The 24,691-nt window shown below is 40.7% G+C and overlaps 1 long non-coding RNA gene across 1 annotated transcript; it reads right to left on the bottom strand.

The window, feature by feature from the left end:
* Nucleotides 1-2,790: 2,790 nt before the first annotated feature.
* On the bottom strand, nucleotides 2,791-18,267 carry LOC129374858 (uncharacterized). Its single transcript, XR_008607558.1, has 5 exons — nucleotides 18,181-18,267; nucleotides 4,378-4,608; nucleotides 3,905-3,998; nucleotides 2,965-3,065; nucleotides 2,791-2,870 (listed from the first exon to the last, which is right to left on the bottom strand). It is a non-coding gene; the product is annotated as an uncharacterized LOC129374858 (long non-coding RNA).
* Between the last annotated feature and the right edge of the window lie 6,424 nt (nucleotides 18,268-24,691).

Raw genomic sequence — 24,691 nt, 5'->3', positions numbered from 1 at the left:
TTGTTGTGTAGTTGTCACTTTTTTAAATCAGCTCCTCTTCTTTCACCACCAGAGTGCATAAATCGTGGATTGTTGGGAAATGATTGTGACTGTGATGGTTTGACAAAGTGATGGTGGATAAACTGCCTCACTGGTTAGTGTTCAAATGTTACTCTGATCAAACACTTTATGAGTCTGCAGGAACGGTAACTTTTCCACACTGAGACAAATTAAAACCACAGATTACAGCTGCAGCGTGAGTCTGTAAAAACCTTTTCACTTCCTCTGAGGGCTTAAATGCACCTCTTCCGTCAAAAACAACCAATCAGAGCAAGGGAGAGGGTCTTAGCGCTGTCAATTAAGCTTGTGTACAAGCTACTAAATGTACTAATGGTGGAGAAACAACTTACCATTCGTAATGCTAACAAAGAGCTGCAGTGATGCAAACTTTTTGTCCTTACTGCTGATTGAATGCAGTGACTGCAGACAGACTTCAGCGGTAAAATCAGATTAAAAATGAAAATAAAGTCCATGCATCGCGTCCCCAGCTGGAGCTGCAGTGTGTTTACGATCAGGCAGAAGCTCAGTGGGGTTCCGGGTTTCAGACACGCTCTCAGTGAGAGCAAATACAGACGACTGATGTTGAGTTTTTGGACGTGATTGAATGTTCAGTTTCTCAGACTTTAAATCCTGAAGCCGAGGTTCCCAACAGAACTTTTCCTTTTTTAAAAACATCATCAATGTTCGTCGCTTCAAACGCGCCTGGCTTTCTGCTGCAGTTCCTGATTAAATCATTGATTAAAAAGCTTATTTAGCTCTTCCCTAGTGAGAATATTATGACATATCCTCAGACACAAACTTAAGCAAATTCTATGCTATATAAACATTATCCTAAGATATTCTTTTGCTTTTATATTGAAATCTAAAGAAACTTTTCATAAAGCACATCACTGAAGAGTCCCTTTAACTTGTAAAACATCCATTTCACACTTCATCAACATAAAATATACTAACAAACAAAATAACTGCTGAAGAAGTTAAAAGTCACAGAGTGAACTGTCAGCCCAGTAAGCAATTCAGTGCTTTATTTTCTTCCCATTTTATGGTTTTAATTTGATCACAATGACATGTTTTGATGATTAAGAGGCTAAATTATTTCAAATGCAGAAAGAATGCAAAAATAAAAATCAGCCCTTTTATTTGACCAGATTCCCTTTTTTAAGACCCAAAACAGTTTTGTACAGTTTAGACTTATTTTCACTTTTTTCATTAAAACTTTTGAGGAACAATGTGTTTCACTGATCTGGTCCTGATTTGCTGAATTTGTAGTAGATTTAATACTCTGCACTATTTTTGTGTTTGACAAGGATTTGTGAAGTGTTTTGCAATTGTTTATTTGGAAATACCTCAAAGAATGTAACATTTATTTTTGATTTATCACTAGTAAAGAGGGGTGCACAGATTTATTGGTGCAGATTTTTTTAATTTCGGGAGATCATAATCGGCCGATACATGCGAAGCCGATCTTACCCACTGATCTTATCTCCATCAGCAAAAGTCTAAAATGAGCCTCTGTTCTCTTCCTCTCCAAGGTTTGACTGACAAAGAAAATCATATTGACTAAAATCTGAATCAGCAGGTCAGTAATCAGTAATTGGCTGAAAAGCTTCAATCGGTGCACCCTGCCACTACATGAGGCAGGGCAACAGCTGTAAGAGCACAGAAAACCATTCAGTGATATGAAGTACCAAAGGAGAAGTTGCAGTTTGATCTGATAAGTTCTTGATTTATTTGATGTATCTTTCAGGCGGAAATTACTTGTAAAACCCCTGAGGCTGAACAGGTTGACGTTCCTCCGCTGCCTGTCATCAGGCCGTCACATCTCAGAGTAAACTTAGACCTCAGTGGCGGCGGCGGCGGCCATGAGGGCCACGGCGGCGGCGCTCCCGCCCAGCAGCAGCAGTGTTTACTCAGACGTTCAGTGATACGGGGGGGGCCTTCTCCAAAGCCCAACCGCAGCTTCATTCCGCGCTTCATCCCGTTCTGCGACTCGCTCCCAATTTATCTGCTGCACCAGCTCCAAATAGATCTGTCAGGCCTTTGAGCCGCTCCTTTCACTGCGTCCGCCTCATGGTGTCTTTTCAGCTGCAGCTTTCTGCTGCTGGTGTGCAGCAGCATGAAGCGTTTGCTTTTAGGATCCAGGGATGAACGTCTTCGTGCCCCTGGATTTTTGTGTCGCTACTAAATGTGTGTTTGCATGGCTATTAGTGAGGCCCAGGGAGGGCAGAGCTGCACACCCCGCTGACCTCTGACCTGCAAAGACACTAAAACCTAACAAGTATTTTGGTCTGGCTTCTGGTGTACATATCTTACTATAAAACTAACCAAAAAATTACTTTTTAGCATGTTTTAATATTGATTAGTTTTCATACTGATGCTTGTTTTAATTAAAACATTTGAAAAATGATCAGTTAAAATCTACCAATGGAACGAAAATGTTAACCAATAATTAAGTTTCTACATCTTACTGTAAAGTTACTTGTAAGTTCCTTAATATGAAATCTGCACTGACATCTGGACCAGAGTCAGTGTTAGTGTTTGATTTCTCCCAAACACACATCCTCATAATCTTTCCTTTCCTGCATTCAACTTGTGTTTACAGGAGACCAGAAAACTAAATGAGACGCATCATCAAGTCAAAGCTGAAACTAAATGCTTTGAGTTGCTTTTATTGCGGCTCTGAGTGGAGGCAGGATGGAGGAACATGGAGGTTTTCACAGGTCCAGCGTCTCCCTGGACTTCTCCTCCCTCATCACAGCAGAGCTGCTTAATGACAACGTCAATATTGATCACAGCTAAGTGAAGCTCTGGAGACGCTGTGGTTACTGGACCTGACACAGGGGAAGACATCCAATGATTTTCTTTTATTTAAACTTCCCCTGTGCATCCTGAGTGAAGCTAAGAGTCAGCATATTCTCCTCTTACCTTCCTCTTTATTTCCCTTTTCATTCCTCTCCAGTTGTTTTCCTTTCCTCTTTTCTTGCCATATTTTCCAGCTGTCAAGGTTTAGTTTGATTTTCACTGGACTGGATGTGATTCATTGTGATCCATACAGGAAGCAGAGACAAAGGAGAAATGAGAATATGGCTGGAAAATGTTGAAAAATTACTTTTCATGTAAGATTTTGGGAAAAATAAGGTGATTTTGTTGTTTTTGCAGCATCATTAATTAACTCAATGTAATTCCACAGTAACTTTGACTAGGTTGTTGCAAAACATGGTTTTTCCATAAATGTCTTGCAGCATAGCTGAAGTACCATTGAACTAATTGTCATTTCCCCTGAAGAGAAGAATTCATGTGTTTGTTATTTAGGACGAATCGTCCAGGTCCTGAAAAAGCCCAAAGCATCACACTTCCCCCACCGTGTTTGTTGCATCATGTTTGATTTATGAAGCGCTGTTAGTTTTACATCAGATAAAACTAAACCCAAACCTTACAAAAATTACACAGAATATTTTTTGTGGTCATTGTTTTGCAGTTGGACGGTTGTAGGATTAATTCTGGTTTCCTCCTGTCACGTGTCGTTGTGCCCTTGGGCAAGGCATTTAACCCCAGTTTGTCTATCGATCTGCATAGTGATCCAAAACGGTGAGTGTGTTTGTGAGTGTGAATGGGTGAATGATGAATTTGAGGGAGGAGCAAATGTTTTCGGAAAACATATGATTTTCTTTTAGGATAAATGAAGTCGACTTAAACCACAACTGAACAGTTAAACTAAATTCTAGTTTTAAGCACAGTTCAGCAGTGACTAGAGCTAAGGTACTATAGGAGATGATTATGCATTCATTGTGGTTGCATGAGAAAATAAAGGTAATTTTTAGTTCATAACAAACTGCACATAGAAGCAGAAAGTAAAGCTGAGTACATTAACTCCCGATTTGCTCTGCTGTACGCAGGCAGTTATCTTCAGTCCACAAAAGTCCTCAAACATACTTCTCCTCACGCCGACGATGCTGCACCTGGGTGTTGAACAACAATTATTGATTATCTCGCTTCCTAATTGGGCCCAAGTTAATTACTAGCAATTAAAATCATGAATGATGCATTAGTGGGGACACAATACACACTGCGGAGCGGCATGCGCACACTCGCATGTAAACATGCATACATTCCACCTCAACTACACAGCTCATTAAAAACACACTCACACAGGCAGACATAATTAAATTTTAAGTCCCTGACATTGCAACGCTGAACAGTGTAAACTGCCACTGGCAGTCAGATCATTTGATTTATCGCTTTCAGGAAGAGCCGCTTCACTTGAGGTTAAGTAACAATGACAAAGAGATAAAAAGAAAAAGTTGACTTTACTTTCTTCTGTGGGAAAGCAGGTTTTACCTGAAGCTACAGGGTTCCTGGGATCTTCTCTTGCAAAGCCTCACATTTGGCCTGATAAGCTCCGCTGCGTCTCCAAACCTGGGTCGCATTCTTTTTGATCGGGCCTGAAGTTCAGCCGAGCGTGATTTTCACCTTTTAGCCCTTCTGCTCTTAAGCTGGTCTGTGGAGCCTCTTCTCCCAAACCGCAACAACAGAAGGAAATGAAGGAAGTTCTGTCGACTGGCATCTTATCTGGTCAGGGTCAGAGCAGTGATCCCTGCAAATTAGCCTCTGATCACACCCAGCGTGTGTGTGTGTGTGTGTTTCCATTTTATCCTATACTGACATACAAACTAGGCTTTTAATTGATTAGATCCAATTTTGAATGAACTGCCTTACAACACAGTTCAAAGTTAGAACATTACATGAACAGAAAAGAGACGTATAAAGTAGATTTTTAGAAAATTCCATGTTTTATAACTCAAGATATTTCTGTTTCGCTGCATTTATGTGATCAGGACTTTAATCTTCTGAGAAAAAAGTCAAAATTCTCAGAAAAACGCCAAACACTATTAATGAATTACTTAAAATAAACATAGCAGTAACATTGTAATATTTCAGACTATTGTATCAGGTTGGACAATAAATCAATAACAGTTTTTATCACAACAGATACGTGATCAGCATCAATAGATAAAACGTCTATAATTCCACTGAACTCCAATTCAGAACTGCAATGCATGCTGGGGGATATAGGCAGAGGAAAGGCTTTAGCTGCTCAACCTCTCAGGACGAGCTAAACTAGCTCACTCACTCCTGTGAACCCACGCAGCAGCAGTTTCAGGTTTCACCGCTTTGCCTCATAACTGCTCATAAGGAGTGGATAAAACAGTTTGGTAATATTTCAGATATTTAATACAAAAAATAATCAGTAATTATCTATATCGACTGATATGAAACACTTGTAACAGTTTTTATACTTTGACTTAGTGTTTGTGTACTTTCTCCACCTCTGGTAAGATGTGAGGACAGGTTGGGGGCAGGACAGGGACAGGACGGGGGCAGGATGGGGGCAGGTAGTGTTGTCGAAGGGAAGGCACTGAATTACTCAAAGCTGTAACCCAGCATCTCCCCCCCAATAGCTTAATTATCATGTGCAGCCTAGTGGAGATGAAATAACGGAGACTCTCACACGAACACCCACACACCCACACAGGGAGGCTTAGTGGACTCCTCAAGCACACACACACACACACACACACACACACACACACACACACACACACACACGCAAATGTACAAATTCGAGGAGAGAGACAACATGGTCTGCTTTTAATCTAAGCTAATCGGTTAGGAAAATAAACAAGCTGGCATGGCAGACATCTATCTCTGGCTGAGGCTGGAGCTGCTCGATAAGGAGAAACAGACCTCTCAAACATGTGTTCTTCTCCTTACAACACAGCCTGCTTCTTGTTGGCAGGCTTAGGCTGTAATATGGGCCCTTTGGAGGAAGCGTTTCCAAGGTGAAAAGGTGAAATTATGGGGTGGATTTCGTCAAGACGCATCAATCACTCTTAACTCAGATCTATTTGTCTGGGTTGGAGTTACCCATCTTTACGGCTGTTTGAAAATTCTCTAAGAGCTCAGAAAGACATTTGTCAGATTGTCTGAAACTGATCTGTGAAAGTTGCCACATCACTTTACATGAATCTTTAATTAAGATAGAAAAGCCTGGAGAAAAGCTGAATGTTAGGTTCTTTTCTAAGCTCTTGTTTTCCAGCGCAGACACTGACCAAAACCATTCTGACTCTTTAAATAGCTCAAGTCTTTGGGGAGAGAAAACATCCACACCATCCATTCTGCATCAGTGGCAAATGGAAACACATAGGAGGGGATAAGTGGTCACCAGGAACAACCAAAGATGTGCAACAACAGTTTAATGAGGGTTTTTCTTAATGGAATATCAACACAGCGCCTGTGAGAAAATGGCTAATTGAGCCTGGATGTATGTAAACTGTAAGGTAAAATTCAATTCAACACAAAACAGATCAGTAATTATCAGCAGAAGGCTTTTGGTCCATATTCCACCTGAAACATCATCATGATTGTGTTGTGAATATAATAAATTAATAACTCCTCTGCTCATAATCAGAGGTGACCAGAGAAAAACTGTGATGATTGAATTTGTTGCTGAAAGTTTTCTGAAGCTGCTGCCACATCTTTACATGCTGAACTGGAGAAATCCACTTCGGCCCTCCGTCTGGATTTTACTCCTCATCCGGGTCACATGTCTGAAACCCGGCAATAGAGTCTAACGCTACGCTCTGTCCTCTGAGCAATACCACACTTTATTATTTATTTTACATTATGTTTAAAAATCCTAATGGAATTTTCTGAACCATTTGAAAGAAAGTTTATTAGTTTATTTGTACATGTTTGACTCAGGTAGTTTTTGTCTGTTTTTTCCTTCTGTGCTCCTAATTGCACTGAAAAATAAATGAAAGTTTGTATTTCTATTGGGCTGTTTTTCATATTTGACCAAGACGGGAAATTATTAGTGGTGCAGAGTTATCAAATAAATGAGTAATTCAGTACATATCAGTGTTTAAAAACTGAACTATTTAAATCAGCTCAGCTGTTTTTCTGGATCGGATCATTATCGGTCAATACAAAACCTCAGGTGTCGGTATCGGAAATGAAAAAGTACTCACATAAAGATCTACTGGGCTGAAGTACAGAAACATTAAAACATTCTTATTTGTCCCAGCACTGCGTCTTGCCCTCCTTCCCTCCCTCCTGCACCCGGCCACCTCCCCCCTGCTCCGTTCCCTCCTCACCTCAGCGCCAATCCCACCTCAGGCTGTGGGAATTTTCTTTAGTCACACTTGGCTTGCCAGGTAAACAAGCCTGAATAGGGAGACGCGAGCAGAGTCCATGGGAGCAAATAAAACAGGGGAGGGTGTAAATGGATTTATCACCGAGCCGCCTCACCCGCCTGCTACGCTGTCACCCCTCACATCCTCCACTCGCGCTCTTTCCTCCTGAGTGAGGTGCCACTATGCTAACTTGGCAGTCTCCTCGACAAACTCCAATCCAGAACTCTGGAACTTAAGTGCTTAGAGAGCTCAGAATCAGCGAAGTGGGGACTTTTTTTTCCAGCACTTTTTCCTCACTTGTCCGCACAGGATTTTTCCCCCTCCCTTACTGCTCCTCTCTGTCTGCTCCCATCCCTCTCTGCAGAAACTGAAGAGGTAATTCCAAGAGGCAGCTGTGTCAACTTTGTCCTCAGTTGGACTGTGAACGATAGCAGCGCACTACCTGTAAGCCCCTTAGCAGAAGCAAACGCACATTCCCCGTTCCTCTCCTCCCTAAACGATCTGCCGCTAATCCAGATCAGAAAGTTAAAAAGCAGGTCAAGCGTGAAAGCCTTATGCTGAGTAATGAGAGACAGAGCCATGTTGGGACATCTATATTTGCACGTATGTGCAAGTTTGAGTCCATGCGTGTGCGTGTGTGTGTGTGTGTGTGTGTGTGTGTGTGTGTGTGTGTGTGTGTGTGTGTGTGTGTGTGTGTGTGTGTGTGTGTGTGTGTGTGTGTGTGTGTGTGTGTGTGTGAGAAAGAGAGAGAGGATTTGAGGACACACAGAACACTTGGAGGATAAAATCCCAAAAGCCATCTGAGGCCTCGTTTTCAAAGGAGTCCTTCAATCCGAGGCCGGAAGACTGGACTTAGAGCTGGAGCACCGTAAACAGCAGCAGAGATGTTATTTTAATAGGTTTCTCTGCCAAAAGCAGCTTCCAGGGTTTGCTAAGAGGAGGAAAGGCGGAAAAACACGGCGTAATGTTGGGGTAAACGTCGCGGCGCTCGCACACGGTGCTGAAATCTGCAGCTTGTAGGAACGTTCAGGGATCCAGCTTTGGCTTTTTTGTCATATTTGCATATTTCAGTTTCCCCGATTGCTGTCAGACCTGCAAAATCAAGAACATCAAATATTTGGTGCAGGACTATTGAAACAGCGTATAAGTGGTTGAGTACTGATGGTCTAACTTTGAGTCTCAAAGCCTGCTGCACAGCAATTCCCCCGATTCAATGTATTTATCATTTCTTTACTATGAAATCAATTTGTCAATAGTTCAATACATAACAAATGACACAGTGGGTATTAATGACAACCTGGGATTAGGACGGATAATGCTGCTTCAAAGACGTATCGATCAGCAGAGTTCTTTGTTGCGAGGCGTTGCGTTCACTGAACACTGAGTGTGCAGTGAACCTCCTACCGCTGCACATCTCACCTCGCCTCCTTCTAACAATTGAAACCATAAGAACCTTTCATCCTGCACCGCACACTCTCTTTAGGAGCCTGGAAAAGATTTGCCCGAGTGCCAAGATGAGAGAGCGGGCTAATGCTGAAATGTCAGAGCATGTTAATTAACACAGGGAGCAATAACTGTGATCAAGGCTCCCTTGAGGAATGGAGGCAACGTGCAACCCAATCTCCCTGGGCTCTACCTCTCTGGATTGATTGGAAGAGATTCCCAGCTTTCAGATGCATGTGAACGGTGTCAGCACCAGGATATAAATTTGAGTTTATGTAGACCTTTCACACAGTCACTTCTAAGGTTGAACTGATCTGCCTTTGCTACACCTCAGTGTGTAAGATTCAAGCCTCAGTGGAGGACAGAGTTTGATCAACCAAACTCTGAGACAGTGGGTGAACCCAAGGTGAACAAGGAACCCAGCAGACAAGTCAGGATTAATCTGTGGAGAAGTTTAAAGCAGAGCAAAGTTCACCAATACGGCGCGTCTGGAAGAGCTGCAGAGATTCACAGCTCAGGTGGAGGAAGCTGACGACAAAATAGTTACAACGAACTTCATATGTGCTTAAAGTGAATATTGTGAGAGAAGTGCAGCCTGTCCTCGGCTTTAATGCAGGGTTTCACAGGTTTGTGTATTTGATGTGTGTCGCTGCGCTGACCCGTTCCTGAGTGGTCTGGTCTGGATCTGATGGACCGCAGCCTCCTCCCACAGGGAGGAGCGGCTCACGCGGTTTACATGCATGATAGGCAGAATCAGCCACAACGTCTGTCTAATCCCACAAAGTGGTGAAAAAATGTTACTGAGATTATTTAGAAACAAAAATCTGACCAGAATTATTTTTCATGCTACTTTTTTGGTTCTTCAAAAGAAAATTAAATGCATCTAGTTTCCTTCATATAATCAGGAAATGTCTGTCCATTGGAGCAAACTTAAAGCATGTTAGATCCAAACACATCCTATTTATGAAAACATCACGCCTTTCTATTCAATCCATCATATGAAGATGGAACCAAATGAAAACCAAGACATTAACATCAACCTGAACCAACGGCCAAGAAAGGAGAAGATCGACCAGAGGAGCTGCAGAGATTCACAGCTCAGGTGCAAAATCTGCACTGATCATGAGGAAAACCAGTGATGGAAGACCAAGCAGGAAGTCCTGTTTGCAGTTCTCCTCAGGCCCAGCAGGGGGCCGCAGCAGAGGAAGGAGCTCTGCTCAGGTGAGACCAAACTCTGACTGGACACCGACTGATTCATCTACCTTTGTACCTTTATGCTTTTAGAGTTTGCTTTTCATATTTATATATGTTATATATTTATAATTACACACAAAAAACAAAATCTTACGGAGTATTTTGGTCTGTTTTATAGAGTGAATATCTTACTTCACGTGAAATAAGTCAAAAGTGATAAGTAAGTTGTCAGTAAGATATAGGAGCTTGTTTTAATAAATTATTATTTACTATTTTGGTGAAAAGGTTCTAGTTCCAGTAGCAGATTATTTTATTTATGACATGGAAAAAATTGCTTGCAATAAGTGAAATAATCTGCCAGTTGAGGTTGTACTGTTTCAAAAATATTGAAGAATTATTGACTTAAAATAAGCACTTATCTTGACAAAAGGTAACTTTTAAAATAGTTTTGCATTATTTCAAGTATACTAAGGTATTTGGACTGGAAACTAGACCAGAAATACTTTGTAATATTTTGTGTTTTTGCAGTAAAATCACTGCAACAGTTTCTTTGACTTTTTTTTTTTTGTGAAATCTTTTGAAAGTCATGCATCCTTTCTTCCACTGTTATATAAACATTGCGTTGGTTTGACTCTTGTAAGATAATTTCTTCCTCTTTACAAACTCCAGCATGTGCTGACGCTAACATACTGACTGCTGATGAGCACTTTGCAGAATCCCACTTCAAACATTGAAAGTTTTTCTGTGAAGAATGCAGAATGGAAATCAAAAGCTTTTAATGTTTGGAAAGAAAATCAGAACATGACTTAGATCAAGTAGAAATATTCACTCTTAACCGGAGAATAATTGTCACATTTGATGATATTGCTTCCTGACTCCTGCCTCCTCTGTAGGCATGACTCCATGATGACATTCCTTCATGAAAATCCAACATTTGTTATGCTGAAGCTGCAGCAGCATGTCGGTCAGGGTGCCAAATGCATTAGGGCTCAGAACAGAATGAGTGGAAAACAGACACAGTTTCAGACTCTGCCAGGAGCTCTGGCGTTGCCAGCCATGCCTGTTTCCTGTCTCCTAACGGCCACTGACATGCCGGATGGAGGAAAGCACGCTTCCTTTCTCCAGAGGTGTGCTGGATTATGTACTAAATCTCAACTTCAATAAGATAACTCTACAGTGTTGCATACAGTGCATGTTCAGAGTAAACAGCTTGAAATGTCTGGACTTTGACTCTGTTGTTTTCTGTGTCTGCGTAAGTGTGGAAAAATACAATTCAGGGTGAAAAATGCAGAATTGCCTTATAAGTTAAAATCCTAAAATGTTTAGTTAATTAAGTTGGTATCAAATTTAAATGCTCTATCTTGTTATGAGTCACTGGTTTTAATATTCCCAATTCAAAAAGCAAAATAAGACACTTTTATCTGAATTTCCTTTGAATAGGCCGTTAGCAAACTGCTGAATTATCGCCATCTAGTGACTGGAGGATAAACTGCACCGAATGTTTGGGTTTTATTCATTAAAATGATAAGGTCAGTGCATTAACCAGCAGAATCCTAAAGTTGTTGTCAAATTGTTCTGTTATCCTCGGTTTTATTAAAACATTTTACCTATTTTCATCAGTGTTTTATGTAAATATAGTTCAATAAAAGTGCTGCTGGTGTTCTTATGGATCTGTAAACTCACTGTAACTTTATGGATCTGTTTTTTTTTTTCTTTTTTTAAGTAGCCTCACTGTTTTTGTAAGCATCATAAATCAGACGTTTGCTGTTAACAGATCACATTTCAGCCTGAAAACAGAGAAACGTTGTGAATAATAGCAGCTTGAATCTAAGTTTGTCCATTTTCATAAACTGAAGCACAGAGAACAGATCCAACAAACTGTATGATGACATATTATAACCATTCACCAACATTAAACAAGTTATTTTAGAAACTTTAACTTGAGAGTAGATGATGGCTGTTTTCGTCAGTGTAAACTCAGAGGCAGAATGAATTCACACAACTCTGAGGAAATGATCAGTAACACTTTGATGTTCAGGGAAAATCTGTAATTTAGAAGTAAATCTGTAACTTGCTCTTAAATTGTTTTTTATTTTCTTTTGCACGTATAATAAAATCTCTCATATGACTTCATCTATTTCCCTAAGAAACCCCATAGTTTGAACTTCTAAGGCCACTTAGCCTTTGAGCTGCAGAAAAGACAGGAAAAAACAGTAAATCACTTCTTGGTGAAGTCAGTGGTGGGTGTAAAACAGTGGGTCACAGTTTATGTGCAAACTGCACAGAGTGGTTAGTTGGTTCACTGAGGTTTCCTCTTCCTCTCCTGCCGACCTGTCCGCTGCCTTCCTCATCCCCAGATGAAGGTTTTTCAATCAGCTCCAACCGGCCCGCCTCAGGCTCACCAAACATGGCCGTTCTGTTCATTATTATTCTCTTTGTTTGCTCCACATTAGAGGCCTGAATGTCCGCCGGTGTCCTCACATGCCCTGACATTCTCTCCTGACATCCAGCAGCAGAGGAAGAACAGAATCACTGCGGCCGCCCGGAGCCTTTAATGCAGGCTTTATGAGTTTACACAGGTGGAGGTCCTGGACTGCAGCTTTTCTGCTCAGTGTATGAAATATTTACAGCGGTTTGGACTTTCTTGTCTTGGAAAAATGTTGCTCACAAATATATTTAGTGAGGAACGATTAACGTAGGAAACCACCATCAGTAAGCTATTCCATAAGCTGTTCTTTAGTAAAAAAGTATAAATCTCAACTGTGGCTTTGCACAAAAAACTGAAAATATTCCAGTCTCCATTTTGGTTATGAAGCTTCTTTTCTTCCATCTAGAAGTTGTTTTAATAAATATAAGTGTTTGTTGCTTTTTTAAGGCACTGATTTGGAATTTCAGATTAAGTTTCTGTCTTGTTTTTAAATTATTTTTAGAAAAATATTCAGTTTCTGTGATGCAAGCTTAGCCATGTTTTCTTGAACCCTTCTCCTGACTGATACCTTTGGATAGTCGGATTCTTTTGTTCCTTTGTAGCTTCTCAACTAACGAGCTTTAGCTCTAGCTCTAGCTAAATACAATAAATGTGAAAACAGGAACATCTTCCTAGCTAAATAAGTCAGATTCTCTATAACTGATGTACCACAAAAAACTAAACCCTGAAATAAAATCAAAAGCAGCTTCAGCCAAGTTTTACTGTAAGGGTGTGCAAATGTATGCAACCAGGTTATTACAGATTTTCTGCAGTTGCAAATTATATGTGGAAATGTTTCATGTTTTCTGCTACAAAAACCTGGGATGTGTAGAGTCACAGTATACATTCTGATTATAATAAATATCTGTTGCACAAAGTTATCAATTCACTTCTCAGTGAGGGTTTCTCTTTATGTTTCTCATAGACTGAGTGGGTGTTTTTCCATATTTCATCTTTATTCTGCTGTGTTTGTTGGGTTTTTTTCTTCCATCTTCTCTCTGTCTCCTTCATTCTGCTGTATGGATCCTCACACATTAGCATGTTCCCTTTGCATCCTCTTTTGATTGCTTTCCTCGGCTGCTTCTCTCCATTTCTTTTCCTCGCCACATATATTCCCTCTCACAAGCTTTTTATGTATATCTTCTGGGCTTGCCAGAGATGCAAATGACACAAGAAAGTGATAAAAGTTGCATGTTGGCACCAATATAATTAAATATTAAAGGCTGGTTTTTTTCCTCGCTCTTTCCTTGAGATGCCTGTGGATATTGCTTTCACATTTCAGAGAAAAGACAAAGAGAAATCTACGAGGGACTTCATTTGCTCCCAAAGTTTTTTTTTACTGCATCACAAAGGATAACAAAAAAGCTGTTTATGGGAAAGCTTTGTTAATTGTAAGAAACTTGATGAAGTGCTCTGCCAGAGAGGGAACTCTCATTCTTCTGCAGAACGTCAAGCATCACAGCAGGAGGGAAATCATGGGAGAAGCTTCTCAGTGTTGCAGAACAAGTTCTTCAATATGTTTTAAAACTGACGTCACTCTTTAAGTTTGATTCTTTTATTTCTGCAAACGTTTTTTCAGTTACAGTTGTGCTGTTACATCATTGTTGCATTCATGATTGTAATGCAAAGTTTGACCCACTTTCTGTCTTTCTTTCCTGGCATTGTTCCTCAGCTCCGAGGTTCTCCTTCCCTCTCTCGCTCCTTTTCGCACACACGCCGTGTATTTACGCGTCAGTGTGTGTTTGCATCATCTGCCGGCTTGGTGTTGCTCTGCACCGCTCCAGTAAGGGTGTGTGTGTCATGGCTGCATCCCTGCATGGGGTGCCGGCCTTTCTGCTGCGCCCATCCAGGCACAGCTAAAAAAAGAGATGAGGAGGAGGAGCAGGAGGAGGAATAAAAGTGGGCTTGTTGCTTTTAATTGAATTGTAAATGCAAGCGGAGGGGGAACGGGCCGCTCCTCGCTGGGACAGACAACAGATGGAAGGCAGGGCCGAGCCTTCAGGGTGAGAGGGGCTGGCGGACAGACTGATGGACGGATGGATGCAGAAAAGGGAAAAACCACTGCAGCCTATGATTTCTTCGTTCTCTCTTCCATTTCTGCTCATTAGGAAAAAAAGAAGTCCCCACTGTCACATATCGTTTCACATTCAAATTATGTTTAAAATTTTAAAATGTTTTTACCTAAGAAGGTCCTCAACTCATTCAAATCAAGTGCATAGTACACATAAAAATAAAAAAAGGCAGAGCCACTTAATTTATTTGATTAAAGTCAAGATTGTAATTCACTATAAAACCAATTATTCACTGGAAAACCAAGTCAAGTTATATTATTTTTCCAAAAACAGAGATTTATAGGAAGTTAAATATTATCTCTCCTCTTGTTTTCACTGAAAAAGAGGAAAATTACCCCAGTCTGCCCCCTTCAGGTGATCCTGACACTGCAGGTCAGAGACTCACACACACACACACACCACACACACACACACACACAACACACACACACACACACACACACGCACACACACCACACACACACACACACACACACACACACACACACGCACACGCAGCCCCACTAGGTCAATACAGGCTTTACCCCCTGACTAGATTAAGGGTATTTAGGTTGTTTGTGCATTTGCTGTGATAATGACTCCACATGGGGTCCTTCTTCACTTTATTGAACTGATCAGCAAATCTGGGTTGATTTGTTCTCAACCAATTTAGAAATTCAGTAAAATGTTGAATATTTTTTGTTTGTGTAAAACCACTTTAACGGTTTTCACGCCACATGGATGTTGAGGCGTTTAGAGCTGGACTCTGGACGCCGGTGGCTGTGAATACTTTTATTTGGGTTCCTCTGCAGGTCAACACGAGGTCAACATCTGATGCTTGAAGTTGGCTCTCGATGTGACACTTTACTGATATACAACAAGGTCAGAGCTGGGACCAGGCCAGATAACGACACACACGAAGCTGACACACACTCACACACTGCGGCTCAGAGCGCAAGAAGACCAGACCAATGAGAACGATTGATTGATTCATTATCATATGTTAATAATCAGCTAACTGGGACAGGAACACGTGACGTCATCACATGAACTAACGTTGAGATTTTGTTGACATGTCAAACATGTTTTCGCTGTGAAATGATGGACAATTTTCCCTGAGTGCAGACGAAAACTCAGCCTGTTAAATGTGACGCGTAACCAATCAAAAAGAGAGTCTACAAAAACAATCTGAAATATAAAAGAAGGCTTTGAATCGCGTTTTGTCTTTTGCTGCAGGTCTTTTGAGGAATGTCTACCAGCTTTCTGCATCTGGAGACAAAATGTTTGACCATTTATAAAAAACCTAAATGTCTCTAAACATCGACTTCAACTGCTCAATTTAGCAGTTGATGCTAAATAACTTCAGAAAGTGCAGAAAGTGAGGAAGAAAAGCATCCCCACAGCATGACACTGCCACTTCTATGTTTCATCTCTATACATATACATACAACATTTGCATTCAATTTCACATAAATCTTAAGCTTCTCTTGTCTGCCACATAATTGCCTTTTTGTCTGTCTGTAAGTGATCCTCCTTTCATCATGAGCCCACCAGGCTGCCGTAGTTCATATCTCTCCTCTCAGACAGCAAACTGTCAGCCTCGGGTCAGGCCTGCTCCTGCATCCATCTGAAACCAACAAACCGCCCATTATTCCTCACCGTCCTCCACTGGATTCACCTTCCCTCTCAACAGTTAAACCTCACAAACTCCAACTGCTGCATTTTTATTCCGTTATTAATCTGTAAATGCGTCTGCCAAATAATTAACCTGGCTGAGTTATTTATTCCCTGGATAATATTTTGCTGCGTTTAGGAGGCAGAAGGAGGAGGATGCCATTGAAATGTCCTCCTGCAGTTGAAGGAGAGTGAGGTCGGCTGTGCTGCATGTGAGAAACCGCGGCTCCAGAGTTTACACCTCAGCATGCAGGGTACAGATGATTCATGTGGGGGTATTTTAAATGCACCTGTAACCTTTTCAGCTAATGAAAGTGAGGATGTGGCAATAAAAAGGGAAAAAGCTGCGGATGACTCATGCACGGGTTTAGGTGTAATTCCCGGCGCAGTTCTACTGATAATCTCATAGGTGCAATTAGTTTTAACAGATATTCGGTTGCAAACAGTCCTTCTTATACAAACACGAGTTTTCGCCAGTGCACGTCTAATAATGCCCAAAGTGTAAATAGAAACAGACGCTCGCTGCTGGGTTTGTGTTGTGGTGAAGCCCATCCTGGTTGGCTGTGATTATTTCTAGGAGACGTAATGCGTTGTGCCTGAGGTGAGAGGCGGTAGATGGAGGAGACGTGAATGCTTTGGCCTTGAATTTCATCCAGCGCTGCCTCCCCATCTCCCAGCGCCCATTTCTCACTGCTGGAGAGTGTGCCACAGGCTGCAGGAGTGGAGGGGCCTGGCACAGCTGCTGGAGTGTTTCAGCTTCTCAACTTCTCACTGAAACAATCATTAAAAGTGCAGAGAGGCCAGGAGGAAGCATCACAACCACAGCAGTGTTTTAGGAGCAGGGAGGCTGGCCTGATGATAAAGAATTTTTTTTTTAAAATAAGTAGACGTGTGTTGGGTTCGCATTTTCATTTTGATTGCATTTTTGCTCTGATACAATTAAAGTAATCCAAAGCAAACACAAAAATAAAATACTGTAATTTAGGCTGTTTTTCCAATTTATTGTCCGGTAGACTCAGTTTGATTTGGGACCAAAGTTGCAACATTTGTTTCATTTCCAGTGGCTGTGGTTCTGTTCCCCTCCTCGCCTGTGGGGGAGCTGCAGCAAGAACCACCAAATAAACTGAACAAAGATCTCAGAAGACACTGAACGCAACCTTTTGTTTGCATTTATCACAAAGGATTTCTCTTTTATGTCTTGCAAAAAGCCGTGAGTAATTTCTCCCGCTAATGCTAGGCTAACACATTTGTTTTGGTAGCATTTACCCACAATGCCTTGCGCCACAGTCAGAAACTGCTTTTGTAGCAGTTTCTGGTTCACATAAGCATTTGAACTGCACACCAAACCAAACGGACCTGGGAATGGAATAAAGTCTATTCTCACAAACCCTCTTTTTCAAAAAATAGACTTTAAAATACTTTTGTTAGTTTATAAATCAGAACCAAACAGGGATCAGCAGCAACCAGCTACTATGTTCCTCTAATCTGGAACAAACCTCCAGAAAAAGAGTTTTGATTAAGTTCTTATAAAAGACTGAAAAGCTCATTTATTAACAACTGCATTTAAGTAGCAGTAAGTGAAGCAAAATGTAAAATATTTACCTGCTGTTTCATAATTTTTCACTTTATATGTTGATTTGCCTTGTTACTGAAATGAACAATACAAACAAACTTGACTTGTGACAGAAAATTCAGGTAAAAAAATATATATCAAAACTATGTTCTCTCCCCTCATCGTATCCGTAACTACGAACGCGACCCTCCTGAGGAGCGCACCCCAGAGGTCAGTCCTGGTAGTGAAAGAGGCCTCCATGTGCGATCAAATGACAGCATGAAAGACGTTGTGTGTGATCTGTTTTTTTTACATGCAGCCAAGTCGAGACAGGAGAAGGAGAAATAGCTGGTAACAACAGTGCAGCTGTTGAAGCCGTCGACCTTGGACGTCAGGCTAAGTGTAATTATTTTTCATGCATGTTGACCAGATATTCACCGCTTGGGTTTTATTCAGCTGGCTTCCTGTGTGGGACTTGGAGAGACGGCGCTCACATGTAACGTGACACTTAGCAACTGTGGCTTTGACTCCTTTTTTCTGATAATTGAAAATCATATATATTCCTACCTTTATTTATGCATAAAGCACTTATTCTTCTCTGCAAACATCCATTTTCTTCCGTTTGAAAACATCTGGCAGCTTTAATGGAGATGAATGTAGTTCAACTGAAGTTTTTGTATTTTTTAAAAATTATTTTCAGTCTTTTCAATGCATAGAAGAAGAGAACCTGTTATACCAGGGCCCTGCACTGCCCCCTATCTGCAAGACGCAGTACTTTCTGAATCACCCAGCACATTTATACACGATCAGAAAGACTAAATATGTCAACGACATTTATTAAATATATTAGACTGTGGAATGTAACATGACGTACATAAACAGATATATTGGCTTTCTTGGTGCGGTATGTCATGTTTTAAACGCACCATAAGCTGCGTTTCCATTACAAATATACAAAAAAACTTTGTTGATATTTGGCTAACATTAAAAAAAAACATAATTTTGCAACTGAGGTGTTTCCATTCAATGAGAAACACAATTAAAATCCCAAGTGAATATGTTTGTTTATGTAATAAGTCTGACCAGGCATCGTCTGTCTGCTACAGTCTATTTACTACGTGTGATACAGCGCCCCCACAGGTGAGACACAGCACTGCACTGACACCACGGACAATGCATAAATTTATAGATTTTGACCATAAAAATGTTGATATTTCCACTAAAAATAATCATTGTAAATATCTGTTTTAGTTGTCGGGATTACAGTTGAAGCACTTCCTCCCCACCTGCTCATCACTGATTCCTTGGCTCTGCTGTGGACAGATAAACGTTTGAGTGAGAATCACCCGGAGTTTGGTTCAAATCTGACGTGGATTTGGAATGAGACTGAATAATTTCAATCTGAAGCAGAGGAAATGACTCCCCTCATTTTCCTTATCAGTGCGAAGGCTTTGTGCCGACATGATCGTCTCCATCCTGCTTTCGTCGGCTGGTTTATGAGGTGACACAGTCAGTCTGTGTGCTTGTCATCTCCTACATCTGTCCGCCCGTCAACCCATGTGATACAGCAAGGTATCCCAGCACACGTCCCTAAACGCCAGTCAAAGAGACAGCAGCCATATCAAAGAGAGTTCAATTAAAATGGAAAGAAGCGGGTCATGTTGGGTCAGACATCAAGATGGAGGAGGTCTTTTTTTTCTCTCCGTCTCTCCGCTCTCTCACTCGGTCTCCTGTCACCCTGAACACAGGCCTGACATTCAGCGGAGGACACCCCTGGCTGCCGGTCAAAAGAAGTGGAATTAATGCGAGAGCTGATGCTGTGGGGCAGCGATGGTGAATGACTGACACAGTTTTTGATGGAGAGCAGACATGGCTGACTCACCCTCCTCTTCTCTGTCTCTCCATCTCCATCTCCTGCGGTTGGCCAGGGCCGCCCCCCCTCCCCACCTCGCCCATTCTCCCTGGCCTTATTGTTTTACATCTCTTCATTCAGGCTTTTATGGCTGCTTCGTCCTCGTGCAAACCCATCTCACCGCCGGATGATGGGTTCCTCCCCCAGTTATCGCGGCTATTTATTATCAGCGCCGATCCACATCACATTTCTCTGACTTTGGGAAGATGGTTTTCACATTGGGCCGCTTTACTGACTCGCCATATAACAAATCCATTGATGGGACGCGCACAAACACACACAGAGAGTGACACAGAGAGGAAACCTCACATCACTATATTACACTGCAGATTTACAAGGTGCTAAAATGCTACGTAGAGTTTTAATGCCTCGTAGTGGAATACTTTGACAGCTTTTCCAGATTCCTTTTAGTGGGAAAAAATGCTTAATGCTTTTTTTCTGCTGCTGTCTTTGATAGCTGCGTGACTGCTGGCTCAGCCATGATTTAATGTGACTGAACCTCAGGCCTCTTGCACTTGCTGAGACACGATTTGTCTGCTTGGACAAATCATATTTTGGAGGAAAAGGCGTCAGTCCATGTTGATTACATCAGATGATTTCCAGGAGTAAAAGGGATTTCGAGGTGAAAAGAATCTCTTCAGGTTCTGATCTCATTTTAGAGCCAAAAAAATCTTAAAGCATGTAAAGAAATAATGTTTTCAAATGTTTAGTTCAGAGTTTGAAGATTTTTTTTAATATCAGAGAAAAAATTTAAATCTTATAATGAAAAGAATTCAGTACAACAAACTATTTTTTATCCTCCACTTGTTTGCCTGCTAAATGCAAACACATCTCTTTAATGCTTAATGCATTTTATGTATTCTCTTTTTGTTCAGTAATTAAGATGTTTTCTGTGAACTAAGTGATGGAAAAATCATAACTCCAGTTGACTGCAGGTCAGAGTTTTTGCTTCCCTTCTGTCCACATGTGCAGCTTTAGCTTGAAGGAACTGCATAAAGCCAAACAGATTAATGCTTTGAAAGATTCATTTCTGTAGTGTGGTCCAATCCTCACAATGAGACTTTTACAACCACTCACTTACCATTGATAATAATGGGACTGCAGGCAGACGTCACCATATATTAAAGTAACAGTGCCGATCAGAACCGGAGCAGAAATCACAACTTTCATCTGAATTATTTACAAATGTTGATTCTCCGTTTTGGTAAATTTGAGTTGACCTTGTACTTTCTTTTCCTGCGTATTTTTCAATTTTAATCATGAAAATGAATATAATTCTAGTTACTGAGCAGCTTGAACATGGCTGAGAAAGAAAAGTTTAAATATTTTTCCAATAAGCACTTTGAAGTCTTCAGGGAGAAGAAGCCAAATTAGTTCAGGAATTATGTGAAAACAATTTTTGCTGCACTTGATAAAATGTTTCTGTCTTGTTTCGCAAAATGAAGATGTCAGAAAATCTTCCTTTTATTTACTTTTTCCTTCCTGCTGCAAACGACTGAGTCTCTTTCTGAAAGGTAACTAGAAATCTATTGGCACCAGAGTCATGTTTTAAAGGCGAACATGTTTTAGCACTTAACCTCCACAACGAAAGCAGCTGTGGGGCCCAGGGGGGATGTGTGTGTGTGTGTGTGTGTGTGTGTGTGTGTGTGTGTGTGTGTGTGTGTGTGTTGTGTGTGTGTGTGTGTGTGTGTGTGTGTGGGTGTGTGTGTGTGTGGGCGTGTGTGTGTGTGTGTGTGTGTGTGTGTGTGTGTGCAGACTGGACTCCTGATTAACCAGGCTAGCTTGATGATCTTTTGAATATATCTTCTGTGATGAGGAAGATAAAAGGCCATAAAGCAAATATTTACAGCCTATATTGACCCACAAAAGCAGATCAGCTCATATTCTAAACTCTATTCAGGCCTCTGGAGCGAATCCACTCTAGAATTAAATTTCTTTGCAATTAGAGCTGCAAGTGTTTCGGGGTTTGACTCTTCCAGCTTCAGACTGAAACATATTTCTAAGACTTTTTGGAAAATATCTGCAGCTCAAATGGAAAGCATGTGTGAACATCAGTTCTGAAGTCTTGCTATGATCTGGACTTTGACTAGGCCATTCTAATACATGGATATGCTTTAATCGAAAGCTCCGTTTTCTTCCAGGATTGATTTATTCATCTCCATCCATCTTCACATCAACTCTGATAAGCTTCTCTGTCTCTGCTGAAGAAAATAGTTCATTCCTGAATCAAGTCATCATGATGATGTGCAGCATGGTTTTTAATGAGCTTCCAATACGACTTTGTCATTCTACATATTCCAGAACATTAGGCTGAAATCAGTAGTTTATTGTCTCATCTATCCACTGTAATTGGTTTCACGTTTCACCAGTTTAGGTGTGGATGCTCGCAGGGCCTCGTTGGACGTCCATGTTTTGTTTGGTCCATCCTCTCTCCATGTCCAGATGATTGATGGATCAGAGCTCTGGGAGAAGTTAAAAACTTAGGATGCTGTTTTAAAACATTGTTTTAAACTTCCACACAGCTTCCTCCCTGACCTGACTGCTGAGTTCAACCAATCAATCAAGTTTATTTGTAAAGCACTTTTCAGCAACAAGCCTGTTCAAAGTGCTTTATCTCATAAAAACACAAAAATGCTGAGTCATCAAAGCCAGTAAACATCACTTTCACACATCAAAATGTTGGTTGGTGTTTCTTTTATTTTGGTTCCACAGCAGGTTTTAGCCTTGATTTAAAGGGACTCAGCGTTTCAGCTGTTTTGCACTTTCCTGGAAGTTTGTTCCAGACTTGTGGTGCATAGAAGCTGAATTCTTCAGGAAGTTGTTCCTCCACTAATGTTGTCTAACAAACCTCTGAGGCCAGAAACTGAACAGCTGCATTTATTGGGACCTTAAATTACGTGCAGATGGATTTTTACAGATTCTGGAGTTTATGAAGACAAATGGCTGCGCAGCATCTTTTTAAGAGTGAAGAGGGCTAAACATAGAAACAGGCCACACTTTTACAAGTGTGGCTTCTTCCATGTCAGTTAATGACAATGTTGGGTTGATCAATTACAAAAGTTTGCGTGGCAGTGTAGCTTTTGTTTTGTCTGGCTGGCAGATGTGAACATATGAGATAGATAATACTTCAGTGTCTCTTGCAGGTGTGGGAGCAACCAGCCCCTTATTGGGAGAGGATTCTTTGTTGTTTCCGTCAGTAGTAACGTCCTGCTGATCATGTGACTCGTTTGATGCTACAAAATGTTTTTCCATTGCAGGTTTGCAACATACATCTATTCCGATGTGTCTAAAAAAAACATCCTGGAGCAAAAACTTTAAATCAGTTTTTTCAGAACTGACAGATTTCCATTAGTAAATTTATTAATTTATTTCAATTTGCCTAATTCTCTGACAAATGGAAATGCAGCTGGTGACAAAACATTTTTCTGCTCATTCCAAATAATATTGAGATAATTTCAGAAACTGTACAACATTTTCAGAAATGATGATGTGACTTTGGATTCTCAGGGGTAAAACATCATTTTTTTCATTTAGCTGGTTTACAGAGTAATGGAAACAGTTCAGTCTAAACTCCCACATTTCAGTCGGTAAAAGGCAAACATTTAAAATAAATCTATACCACATTTCTAAAGGACAAAAACTCACTTAATGGTGAAATCAGCTGGAAAAACATGTTTCCGGGGATTTATTTATTTATCTCTAGATAAATATACTTTGGCGGGTCGATGTAACTTGGGAATGAAGTGCAGCTGGTGCATTTGCTGGATTTGAGGCTGCTGAGAACAGATACGTGTTGAGTGGAACCCCAGCTAGAGCTCCACTCATTACGCATCGATCCCTCCGTCTCCTGTGTCAAGTCCTCTGCAGGCCTGATTGAAGTGTTTTCACCCATCTTCACCAAACTGTACGAAAAGAAAACATTTCCCTGCCTCCTATTGATTTCAAAATGTCAAAACCTGAACCTTAAGAGGAGCGGAACATACTCCAAAAAGCTTCCAGACGGGCTTAATGGCTGCCAAATGAAAGCTGTTGGGAAAGTTTTCACCCACTTTATTCTGTGTGTAATAACGTGGCTTTGTCTCTCTCATCAGAATGGATTTTCTGAGGAGAAACGCCAGGTGAAGCGCATCACCCAGCCGTAACGAGGCACAAACTGTCAGTCGGGCTAACATCCCGGCTGCTTCCTGCAGGATTAGGCTGGTTGGGGAATGTTGCAAATTAATCCGGAGTGTAAGACCTCACGCTGCAGCCTCATGCTGGATTAGTATTAGCTTTTGTTTGATTCATTGTAAAATAAGCAACATAATCCACCTGGTGTCAGACACAATAAAAACACACCAACTGGCACAGAAACAGGATTAGGCTTAGAGAGGAACAGCCGGCCTGACTGCCATCAGTCAGGGGAAGCAGCAAAGAGTCTTCATCCTATAGCAGTGCAAAACATCATTAAAATCAAGTTTATATGTAATTAACTTGATCATTAAAGGTTCAAAGTCTGATAACTAGATAAGGTCAAAGGTCATAAAAACTGCTGCTGAACCAAAGCCCTTAAACATAAAAACAACCTCGTCTGTTTCTGTTCAAAGACAGAAAGTTTCACTAAATTAGTAAATTAATTACAGAATTTGATCTTTAGCTGTTTCTGCCATAAAAAAACAAAACACTTTTCATATTTCACAAAAATATTTGCTTTTGTTTTGTAAATTTGAATTTTTTTTATTGCTGCGTATAATAACTAGGACTCGTTTCTGAAGGACTTGTTCAGAAATACGACTCTGAAATTGCTTCAGTATACTCACATCTCACTCTACTGAGGATCTTTGCTGAGATGGCTAAAGAGATGCTAAGCTAACTTTAGCTTGATTCTGCTCTGTTTTGATATGACTTGTTGATGTTTGCCTCCAACGTTTCTACATTGCAGCTCCAAAGACTCTCAGACAAACCAAACAGAAACTGTTCTCTGCTCCCTCATAACATTTTTATTATACTTTGTCTTCACTAAAAACTACTATCATTGATATTAATGATAGTAGTGATACTGATGCCAATAAAACTAATATTATCAAAAAATCATAATCAAGATCCAGGATGGACTCCAAATTGTGAAATGTACTGCTGAATGTAATTTAAAAAACAGGCAAATAATTGTTTTTAAAAAAACTGACT

This window comes from Poeciliopsis prolifica, unplaced genomic scaffold (assembly GCF_027474105.1).
Source record: "Poeciliopsis prolifica strain line A6 unplaced genomic scaffold, Auburn_PproV2 SCAFFOLD037, whole genome shotgun sequence".
Taxonomy (NCBI): Eukaryota; Metazoa; Chordata; class Actinopteri; order Cyprinodontiformes; family Poeciliidae; genus Poeciliopsis; species Poeciliopsis prolifica.
Note: the sequence above shows the minus strand (reverse complement) of the source record. Positions and strands in the feature narration are given on the sequence as shown.